The sequence below is a fragment of the Rhipicephalus sanguineus genome, chromosome 1 (genome assembly GCF_013339695.2).
Source record: "Rhipicephalus sanguineus isolate Rsan-2018 chromosome 1, BIME_Rsan_1.4, whole genome shotgun sequence".
In the NCBI taxonomy this organism is placed as follows: Eukaryota; Metazoa; Arthropoda; class Arachnida; order Ixodida; family Ixodidae; genus Rhipicephalus; species Rhipicephalus sanguineus.
In genome coordinates this window covers 303,664,350-303,675,194 of record NC_051176.1, presented here as the reverse complement: position 1 = coordinate 303,675,194, position 10,845 = coordinate 303,664,350, and the positions used below count along the sequence as shown (strand labels likewise).

General features: G+C 50.9%; 1 protein-coding gene across 1 annotated transcript in view; it reads left to right on the top strand.

Moving 5' to 3' along the window:
* LOC119379389 (protein slit) overlaps window positions 1-10,845 on the top strand; it is a 480,803-nt gene that overhangs the window by 372,561 nt on the left and 97,397 nt on the right. The gene's annotated exons all lie outside the window — the stretch shown is intronic.

The following is a 10,845-nucleotide window of genomic DNA, read 5'->3' as shown; positions in this document are numbered from 1 at the left end:
CAATGCACCCTCGTACAGCTTTGACATAAATAATCAAATAATCATCTAAAAACCGAAAAACGTTTTAAGTAAACCATTTCCAATCTTTCTGTAAACTCTGGCCAAGCAAATAGCCCTGAACATTGAGGCAAACGTCGAGCCAGTACATAACCCATAATTCTGCACATACGTGGCGCTTTCGTATCTGATAAATATATATTTTACATCGGAAGCTACAATTTCAAACAATGTTTTAGCAGATCTTGTGCCATTATTTCCGAACTTGTCTTTATCATTATCATCACAGATACTCAATATGCAGCTGTTAGCTAGTGTGAAGAATCGAGTAGTAGAAGTGCATGTATAGTGAAAACACCACAACCCACTGGATTTTTTTCTCTGAAATGCCTGACGACCACTTCAGAATTCGGTATGACAAGTGGGTCGCAGATCTTTAGCCTCGAAAGCTGATTCTGAATAAAGCGTGCTATATGTTGTCGCCACGTGGTTCTTTTGTCGCCACGTGGTTCTTTGAGTAAAAGTGGCTCTAAATGGCCTTGTTTTTGCGCTTTTTGCAAGAAAATTACACTTCAAGTTCAATATGAATGTTTTCATTGGTTTATGGGGTTTAACTTCCGAAAGCGACTCAAGGTATGAGAGATGCCTTAGTGGAGAGCTTCGGATAATTTCGACCGCCTGGAGCTCTTTAATATGTGCAGAAATCGCACAGTATACGGGTCTCTAGCTGTTTAATTGCCTCCATAGAAATGCGAGCCCGGCCGTGGTTGAATCTGCGTCGTTCGGGTTAGTAGCCTTCCACCATAACCATTAAGCCATTGCGGCGGCTCTTCAAGGTGCATATTTCTTGTTTTCTTAACCGAAGAATACAGACGTTCTGAAGTGATCAACTTAAGTAATTCTACAGCGTGATGCTTAACCTTCTGCAGTCTGTCGTCTATTTTCCCTTTTTTTTTATTGGCATCACCATGGTTTTATACAAAACATGTCATGCGACATTAATGCACAAAGCCGCCTTCTTTTTACTAGCAGTGATAATACGCCTAGAAGCGAGATCAACCTTTCGGGGCGTTGTCCATCGTCACCCCAGCTATCGCAAAATGCATCTAGCATTTTCACGTTAAATTAACAGATTCAAATAGGCTGGATTGATAAGATAATAAAAACTGCTGAACCAGAGCACTCTAGTGTAAGAAGCGATACGCAACGTAAGCGCGTCACTGTTCGCCTCATATACAGTCGGCGTCAAAAGTTTAGAGACGACTAAGTCTGCATCTGACAAAACTTTGAATTTAGTGATTTGTGAGTGTATTCGGTCGAAATACACAGTACATGTTGTTAGCACATTTTTAACACTGCGGAAATCTAAATTCAACGGTGCCTGCCAAAGCAATCGGAATATTCAGCTTTTACATATGTTTCATGGTCCACAAACTTTTGACGCTGGCTGCACATGTATACATCTCATTTTCCACGGAGTTAAGCACGCAAGCAGCCGTTTCGGCATTAACGTTTGTTTTTAATGCCCCCGATACCTTTAAACGAATCTGCCGTGCGGGCGATAAAAAAACGACAAAAGAAACAACGAAAATTGTGCGTCTTAAAACAAAAGATATTCAGCTGGATGTAGTTTACATGTAGCCACCAACTTACGATAATGTTTACATCGTTTAGACCGGCTGGTATAATAACAGCCGGTTGAAACAGCATGGACAACCACCAGGCAAAAATAATTAATTACTCACACTTAGCTGATCATTGCAAAAGAGTGTCAAATTTGTGAGCCAGTTTGGCCTGATTCAAAGATGTTCTTTGCTTACAGAAACAAAATTGCAAGTAATATAACAGAAGCCTTACATATCAGGAGACGTTCAGATAACTGCGTAAGCGAGCCGTAAAGCTTACTAACGAAGAATTTTCCCGTGGCAGTGTCACGTGATTATTTTGTGGTTTTTGTAGACAAAATACTTTATTTTGCAAATTGGTTGTACAATGTGATACCTTTTTTTTGTATGGCCTTGCTCACGTGCGCTACTAGAGTTTGCATATTCATGTAACTGCCTTTCCGCAGTAAACTGAGCAACGAGTCGGCGCTTGTCTGGTCCCTTGCATTCCATTCTCGTTCATTGTCTTGGGTTGGCGCTGCCACTTAATGAATGAACAGTATTGGTTTGATGAAGAAGAAAACGCATATTTCCGCTAAACATTGGGGAACACCTATCAGTGTTGTTGGTAAAAGGAGGGTGAAAGAGGGAAGGGCAGGCCACCTGCTCGATAAATGAGTATTCCCACAACGGCGAGCTCTAGTATTCCTTGAACGTAGTTTCGGAGTAAGCCTCCCTTTGTTACCCCGCCCCCTCCTCCCCATTGCCTTTTTTTCTGGCCGGTCGTGTTGCCAGAAAATGCCCTTTCTATCTCCGCAGCCTAAGGACGGTCAAACGGAGCTTTCGGAGTCGCGCTCGATTATACCCCGCGCACGTGCTCTCGGAGGCTTGCTCGGTACTTCGGCGAATATAATTCACAGCACCACTGCCTGCCTTCCTTCTTTTTTTTTTTTTGGACCAGCCGCTGAAGGTTGACTAAAAGGTAACTTGTTCTGCACGCTTTGTGGGACCACGGCCGGGCTAGACTGCACGTGCGCGCTTGAGCGCGCACGTGCAGTCTAGCCCGGCCGTGGTGGGACGAAAGATGCCAGTTTGAATGACACAGAACAGACTCCTGTCTCTGAGAAAAAGATGGGAGAATTTGAAGACCCCTCGCTTTGCTGAAGAGCTGATGGCCCTGGGAGTGGGGAGGAAACTTTAGCTCGCTTCCATAAAGGCAGCAGTTGCTTTAGCAAAATAGTTGAGGCTTGTGCTCGTCGGTGCCTATTTGAAAGATGCAGGACGCAGAAGAAATCTTTTCTAGAAAGCCTGTTTCGCTCTTAACAAAAGCGCTCGGCTGTGTGAGGGGTGCTTCCCTAGTCTCGGATTGGGATGGACACAGCGACCACCTGAAAAAATTCTACGTTCTGAAAAATGGCCTTCGGTGAGGTGAAAAGCGGGGGGGGGGGGTTGGGTTGGCTTATAGCTTTGGGGGGGGGCGATCGCCCAATCGCCCCCCCCCCCCCCTGGATCCGCCACTGCCTTAACCTCTAATTCTTCGCACTCTTCCATCCGTGCTAGGAAAACTTTGTGTCACGACTCCCACAGGCCAGTCGCTGCGGGCGGCCTGGCTATCTTTTACCAAGATGACATCGCCTTTCTTTAGGTTAGGCTTTGCTTGTTGCCACTTGCGCCGTTGCTGCAAAGTTTAGAGGAAGGCGGTGTGCCAGCGCTTCCAAAAACCATTAGCGAGGCCCTGCACTTGTTGCCAGTGCTTCCAGGAGCTGGCGCGTTGTTCCCCTGTTTTTGTGTCAGGAGAGTTGCTGGAGTGAGAAGATAGGGATCTTCGGGGTCATATGATACGGGTCTAAGGGCCTGGCATTGATGATGGCGGACACTTCTGCCATGAAGGTCGCAAGCATGTCGTGCGTAAGGTGATGGTGCCGGTTGTGAATGAGCATAGAGTCAAGGATGCGGCGTGTGATTCCAATCATCCGCTCCCACGCTCCGCCCATATGAGAAGCATGTGGTGGGTTGAGTGCCCACGTGCAGCCGTTTTCGCTAAGGAAGTTGCCAACGTCTGGACTATCGAGGCTCTTGGCGTTAATTCATAGTTCCCTGCACGCTCCGACGAAGTTTGTTCCGCAGTCAGAACGTATCAGCTTGACAGGTCCTCGTATTGCCAAGAACCTACGAAGGGCATTGATGAAGGCTGTCGTGTCGAGTGATTCGATAACTTCAATGTGCACGGCGCGAATGCTGAGGCAAGTAAATATAACTGCCCAGCGCTTGTTGTTGACTTCCACCTCTTGTTCGGCGGGCAGTGATGGTCCATGGACCAAATACGTCAGTGCCAACGTTTGTGAAGGGAGGATCCCCGCTAAGCCGGTCTTTTGGAAGGTCGGCCATTTTCTGCTCTTGGAAGCGTCCCCTGAGCTTCTTGCATAAAACGCAACCCGACAGCACTGAGCGGATGCACCTCTTGCCTCCGATTAGCCAGAAGCCAGCCGACCGAATGGCGCCCTCAGTAAATTGTCTGCCTTGGTGTTGCACACGCTCATGCATAGGCGTGCGCACAGGGGGGGGGGGGGGGGGGGCAGAGGGGCGGCCGCCCCCCCTAATAACCTAAGAGGGGGGGGGGCGCGAAATCTGCCCCATACATTGACCCCCCCCCAGTCACCTAAGAGGGGGGGGGGCGCAAAATCTGCCTCGTACATTGACTTACAAGAGTGGGGGGGGGGGGCGCTGCGATAAACCTTCGCGCCCCCTAATGGGGAACCCTGCGCACGCCTATGCGCTCATGTATAGTGTGTATAGTGACGCACAAGGAGTGTCGCGACATGGCGCCGGCCCGGGATTATCAGGGGGTTTCTTTCTTCATCCGGGAAGTCGCCTTTGTTCAAGCGGCCGCCGACGCGAAGCAAACCGCGTGCATCGATAAACGGATCGAGTTTTCGGAGTGGGCTATTTCTAGGAAGTGACTTCTGCTCACGAATGCAGTGTATCTCCTCGGAGAAAGCATCCTGCTGCACTGCCCCAATTGCGACAGTCTTGGCCCTCAGTAGCAGCTGCACAGCATCTTCCACCAGCTGGGGCTCTTTTCCCTGCTGCCGTACTAAGTGGATCAGACTGGCGACAACGCGTTGTAGTGATTGCCAGCTTGAAAACCTACTGATGCGGTTGGATCTGAGTCGTTCGTTTACGTTCACCTCGGTAACAAACGTGCTGGCCTTGGGCCTCAGTTCTTTGTCATGATCAGGATCCACGAGGACGAAATCCTGTGTTGCGGGATCTGTCTCATGCCGCGAAAGGAAGTCTGGTGCCGTGAACCAGTTTGTGTCCTTGAGCTGCGTCGCTGGCACCATTCTCGTGGCGTGGTCTGTCGGATTTTCGTCCGTGCGGACGTACTTCCACTGCTCCGGTCGCGTGCTCTTGCGAATGCGCTGGACTCTGTTGGCTACGTACACGAGGAACCGCCTGGTCTCGTTGAAAATATATCCCAAAACCACCTTGCTGTCTGTGTAGAATACAACCGAGTCCGGCCGAAAGTCTAACTCTCGCAGGATGAAATCAGACATTTCAACCGCAAGCACCGCTGCACACAACTCAAGCCTTGGTATGGTGTGTTCTGGCTGAGGGGTCAGTTTGGCCTTTCCCACAAATCCAATGTGTTTGCCCCCGTCTACGTCGATCACACGCAGATATGCTACGGCTTTCGTGGACGCGTCCGAGAAGACGTGAAGTTCTTTGCATCGGGCCTCGCGTAGCGACATTGGTGCATACGATCGTACGATTCGGAGATCATGTAATGCGTGAAGCGAGGTTTTCCAGTCGTCCCACTGTCGTCGCTTGTCCTCCGAGAGAGGAGTGTCCCAGTCGTAGCCTTCTGCAGTCATCTCGCGAAGCAGTTGTTTTCCTTGCACCGTGACTGGAGCTACAAAACCCAGCGGGTTTTTTTGTAAAACGAAGCTGTCGTCGTGTACGTCCCAAAGCAAGCCAAGGCTTCTCTGTGTGGGCAATGGATCAGCGCTGAAGTCGAGGTTTTGCAAACCTTTCGCGTGGTCCTCGGATGGGAACGCAAGCAAAATGTTTTGCCTGTTTGAGGCTATTTTGTGCAGCCGAATGTTAGCAGATGCAAGCATTTGTTGCGTCGTCTTTAACAGGCCAATGGCATCCTCTTCGGTTGGAAACGACTTCAGGGCATCGTCCACGTAGAAGTCACTTTCGACAAACTTTTTTGCGTCTTCTCCGAACTGCTGAACAGCCTCTCGAGCTGTTCGTCGAAGCCCGTAGGTAGCTACGGCGGGCGATGGGCTGTTGCCGAAAACATGCACTTTCGTTCGGCACTCAATTATCTCTCGTTCAAGTCGTTGTCTCTGAATCAGAGAAACCTCAAGAAGTCTCGATCGTCCTCTCGAACCGTGAAACTATAAAACATTTGTTGGACATCTGCCACTACTCCCACCGGTTCTTCCCGGAAGCGCACCAAGATTCCGACAAGATTGTTTGTCATGTCAGGACCAGTCAGTAGGGCGCTGTTTAGAGAGACCCCTTCGTGCTGAGCGCTTGAATAAAAAACTAGCCTTATCTGATCGGGCTTTTGCGGGTGCTCGTCGTTCTCACAAAGTGGGGGAGCTTCCTCGGCGTGTCCGCTCACGAACAATTCCTCCATGAAGCTCATAAAGCGCTCCCTCGTCTCCGGGTTCCTTAGCAACGTTCTGCCTAACGAAAACAGACGAGAGAGAGCTTGCTGTCTGTTGTTCGGAAGCTTGCATCTCGGAGTGCGGAATGGAAGTGGTGCGACCCAGCTGTTGGTTTCGTAAATCCCTGTCCATCATTTCGATAAATTTTCTGTCCTCGATAGAGAGAGCACGCTGCTCATCTGAATTAGTGGTTTCAAATAGCCGATGGGAATGGATGCCTTTTGTGTCTGCCGTTACGGTTGAGCCTTGAGGGGGCGGAAGTTCGTTAGCCTTGGGGACCGGTGTTTCTTTAACAAAGAAATGATTCGAGCATGGCTCGAAGAGCGAAGGCCGTCCGTTTTCCAGCACGTGAGCCTTGAACACGTTAACGCTCGTTGCCTTCCGCGTGCGGTTGGCGCAGACGTCGCCCACGATGAGCCAACCCAGGTCGAGTTTCTGAGCGTAAGGAGCGTCGTGCGGCCCATTGAGAGTCCAGCGCACCTTGTGGGCTCTGAGTATGTCTCGTCCCAGGAGAAGTAATATGTTGGCTTCTGAGTCAATGGGCGGAATCTCATTCGCGATCTTTCTTAAATGTGGGTAGCTCTGCGCAGCGTCCGGAGTTGGAATTTCGCTCCTCTTATCAGGGACCTCGTTGCACTCGAGCAAAGGTGGAAGGTGTAGCTTCACATCGCCGGCTAAGCTGTGTACGGAGAAGCCGTCGGCTGATCTTGCAGCTACCGCAATGTTGCCTGAACAGGTGCGCAATGTGTACTGGACAGGCGTTCCGTTCACCCGGAGTAATCAAGGAGTTCTGACTTGACAAGTGAGCGGTTACTTTGTTCATCCAGGATTACGTATGCTCTAAGTGTCTTGCTGGGATCAGAGTCGTGAGCCACATCCACAAGGCAAAGTTTTGCGCACGACTTGCTGTCATGGCTTCCACTCGCAACATGAGTACGTGTAGATGTTACCCGTCTCTCGGAACTCTCTGCTGCGCTCACGTTGGAGGCGGTTACACTCGAGAGTGATGAACTTGGCGATGCAACGTGTAAGGCTGTAGCGTGGTCGCCACTATCGCATACGCGGCACTTCAAGATCGCCTGGCATTGCGCTTTGGTGTGACCGTGCGACAAACAGCAGCGCGTGCAGATTCCTTGCTGCCGTAAGGCGCGACTCTTCTCTAATGGGTGAGGCTTTTTATGGAGGGGGCACCATTTGTCCACTGAGTTCTTTGCCTGAGCTGGCTGCCCGTTTGGGATGGTTTCCTGAAATGTATTCGCTGAAGTGGAGTCAATTTCAGTTTTCTTTGTGGAGACGGTTGCTTTCGGCCTTGTTTTAGAGTTCTCTTGTTTCCTTGCGCTGAAGTCAGCTGACGTATCGCGCGAAAGCTTAAAACTTGGGTCGTTCCTCATACCGGCTTCATCCATTATGAATTTTAAGAAGAAGGAAAACGGCGGAAATGCAGTCTGATGTTCTTTTTTTGTATTTTGACCCTGCCGACATCCATTTCTCCTGCAGACCGGGAGGGAGCTTTGCGACGATAGCATCAACACCCTCTGATAGCATTCACTCCTCTTGCAGTGTCTAGGTACTGTTACAAAGCAGAAGCAAGGGTCCTGCGCTAGCAGTAGCTGTTACAAAACAGATGCGAGGATCCTGGGCCAGCTGTCCCCAAACGAGTCCTCCCGCTTCTTGGAACCCCCCCCCCCCCCCTTCATTGCGGAGAACGGGTTTGTCACCTAAACCTGCCGTCTTTCCCTGAACTGGGCGCTTCGGCTGAAAGGTGGCAGCTACGCGCGGGCTTCTCCAGTATGCGAGGAATGCCGGCTGTATGTTGCAATCAGGTCCTTCAGCCGGGTCTCCTCCGTGGAACGCGTGATTGCAACGAGTGTATTTTGGTGGAAGCTGGTGCCTTTGTTCGTCAAAGGTTGACAGTTCCGCGAAGTGACATTGCCCCCCCTTTCTTCCGAACTGGTCGGACGTGGAGAGTGAGAGTGCAGTGGTCCCTGGCTTGCGATCCTGGGGGGGGGGGGGGGGGGCGGTGACCTATGTGCCGGAGGGACGGACCCTTCAAAAGCATGCACGTTTGTGATTGGACACTTCTAGAGTTTCCCTATCTTGGAAATGAGTCTGCTCGGGACGGATCGATCGGACTATATGTCGTTGTGACGATCCTGTCCTCTGTGATATAAATAAACGTCTGTTAAGTTTCCCTCAACGCCGGTCTCTCTGCCTCGGCTTCCTGCTGTTCTGGACGTCCCTGGGCATGCGGTACGATTCCCGCCGCTCAGCTCCACGCTACCCCCTGGGTCCGCGTCGGCCACCGGCGCCACTCGTAACAGTACCTGAAACCTGCCAAATGTGGGCCCGTCTTTGCAACCTCAAGTTCAAGGAGAAGGTCGCTAAGCTCCTTAAGTTTTAAGGCATCCCGGTAAGGACACCATCGGGAAATCTTCGAGTCGTTTGAGCAGAGAGTCCTCCACCACCTCAGGGCAACCATGGGTTCCGTCTAACCTCTTCCACACGGTGTTCAAGCCTGCTGCAAAATCTTCCACGTGCACAGATTTGAGCCTTTGTGCCTGTGTCGAAGACCTTGGGCCGAGCCACTTGATAAGCAAATCTAACTCCTCCTGAGGGGAGAGACCCAGATCACGAGTGACACCTTTGAAGGACGATTTCCAGGCGCGATAATTCTCGGGCTGGTCATCAATTTTGGTGAGGCCACCCGAAACAAGATTTCTTCGGCACAAGAATTTTAGGACACCAGCCAACTCCGTGCTTGAACCGTCGGGCCAAACCTCATGAATAGACGGAGGTTGAATGACGCGAACGCCCGTCAGACTGTTGTGAGCTACAGCAACTCCTGAAAGCACGCTGTCATTTCCATTGCGGTTTGCCATAGAGACAACAGGTGACTGAGGCGACTGAAACCTCCCGACATTTAAGTCTTCCTGTTCAGTTACGTAGCTCACGGTCCGTAACGTTGGATCAGTGGAAGGCATCACTCGTGAGCTCTCCCCGCCACCCTGCTCCGCAGCTGCCTCCAAAGCATTTGCTTGTGCTTCTGCGACGGCCACTTCTCTGTCGTGATGCAGGATTTCTAGTTCTGCATCAATCTTCGCTTTCTCGAGGCGCATAGCAGCTTCTCTACGGCTGAAGGCTGCCCTGGCTCTGACGGCGTCTGTCTGCGCACGCGCCTGTGCTGCAGCTATGCTCATGGTCGAGGAACGCGAGTGTCGTGACACTGACGAAGCTCTTGAGCTAACCGATAGCGAGCGCTTCGACGCAGTTTCCTCTCTGAGGGTGCGTGCTTGTACCGTGGTCTGCTCTGTCAGCTTGTCCTGTTCCATGCTTCCTTCACAACGTGTCTCGTGCGGAGCGGACGTATGTTGTCAACGAAGCTAAGCTGATAGATGACATATGGAACGAGCCTACCTTGTCGTTGCCCTTTGTGCCGTCAGCAGGTCATCACTGGAGCGATGCCGTGCCCTTGCAGTACGTGGTGGTCTTGAGCAAACCAATGGTCTTGCTGTAGCGACGTATGCACTGCCGGCGGACGTGATGCTGGCGGCCGATGGGAGAAGACTTCACTTTTTACTGTGCTGGCCTCGCGGTGACTTTTCCAACGGAATCAGAAAAGTCGCGTAGCTAGCCAGCCAGATTCTTCTTTAAACCAACACTTTTAATTAGGTCACTGGGTTATAGGGATACAAAGCAATGGCAAAGTTTAGTTGAGAAAAGCACTCGACACCGTAAAAAGCGGTGCGAAATCGTGATGCATAGCAACTGCGGCTGCCGCGGGATGCCGCGCCTCATGCCCACGTGCGCTCTTATGATCACACTGAAAATAAGCCGCGCCTTCGAAGAAAAAAAGGAAAGAAAGTGCTCAATGTCATGACGCGCACTGAGGAAGGGACGAATCTTCTTGCCCCGTTGTCATCCCCCTCCCTGCGTCCCTGCATTGCTTACAGCGTGCTCGCTAGTACAAAAGGAGCAAGAAAGCACTTGAAGCGTGCGACAAATCCCTGTAACCCTGCTCGTACTTGACGGATTCCAAAAATTTTTGCGAGAGTCGATTCATGAGGCAATAAGCTCTTTTAATGAAGCCATCAGACGATTACTTGGAAAAGTCTTGCTGGGCTTCTTTAACGAGGAAACGTGGAAGAATCAGCGACAACAACTTCGAAAAACAGCTCCTGTTGAAAGCTCACAACGTGGCCGCGAGATCGAGCGGAGTCGCCGCCTGGCGGCTTCTGGATGAACCGCGCCTAGCGTGGATTGCTCCATGCGTCGTCTTCTAGCCACGTTGTGTTTGCATGTGCGCGTACGTCATACAGGTCCTCAAAAGGCGGTTTGTTCCGTTGCGTTAGTGCAACTTTAACCACTCGTACGTATGCCTAACACGATGTAAAAAAGCATTTGGCCTTGATCGGCTGTATATGTACTGTAATAAGATCAATGAGTGCACTTGTCGAGAGTGCTGTGTGTGGTCGTCGTACCCTCCGTTCACGAGAGTGATATCAGTGTAGGTGCCGCTCTGTGGCCCAAGCGCATTGCAAAGTGCACTTGGTGTTGTCCTAAAG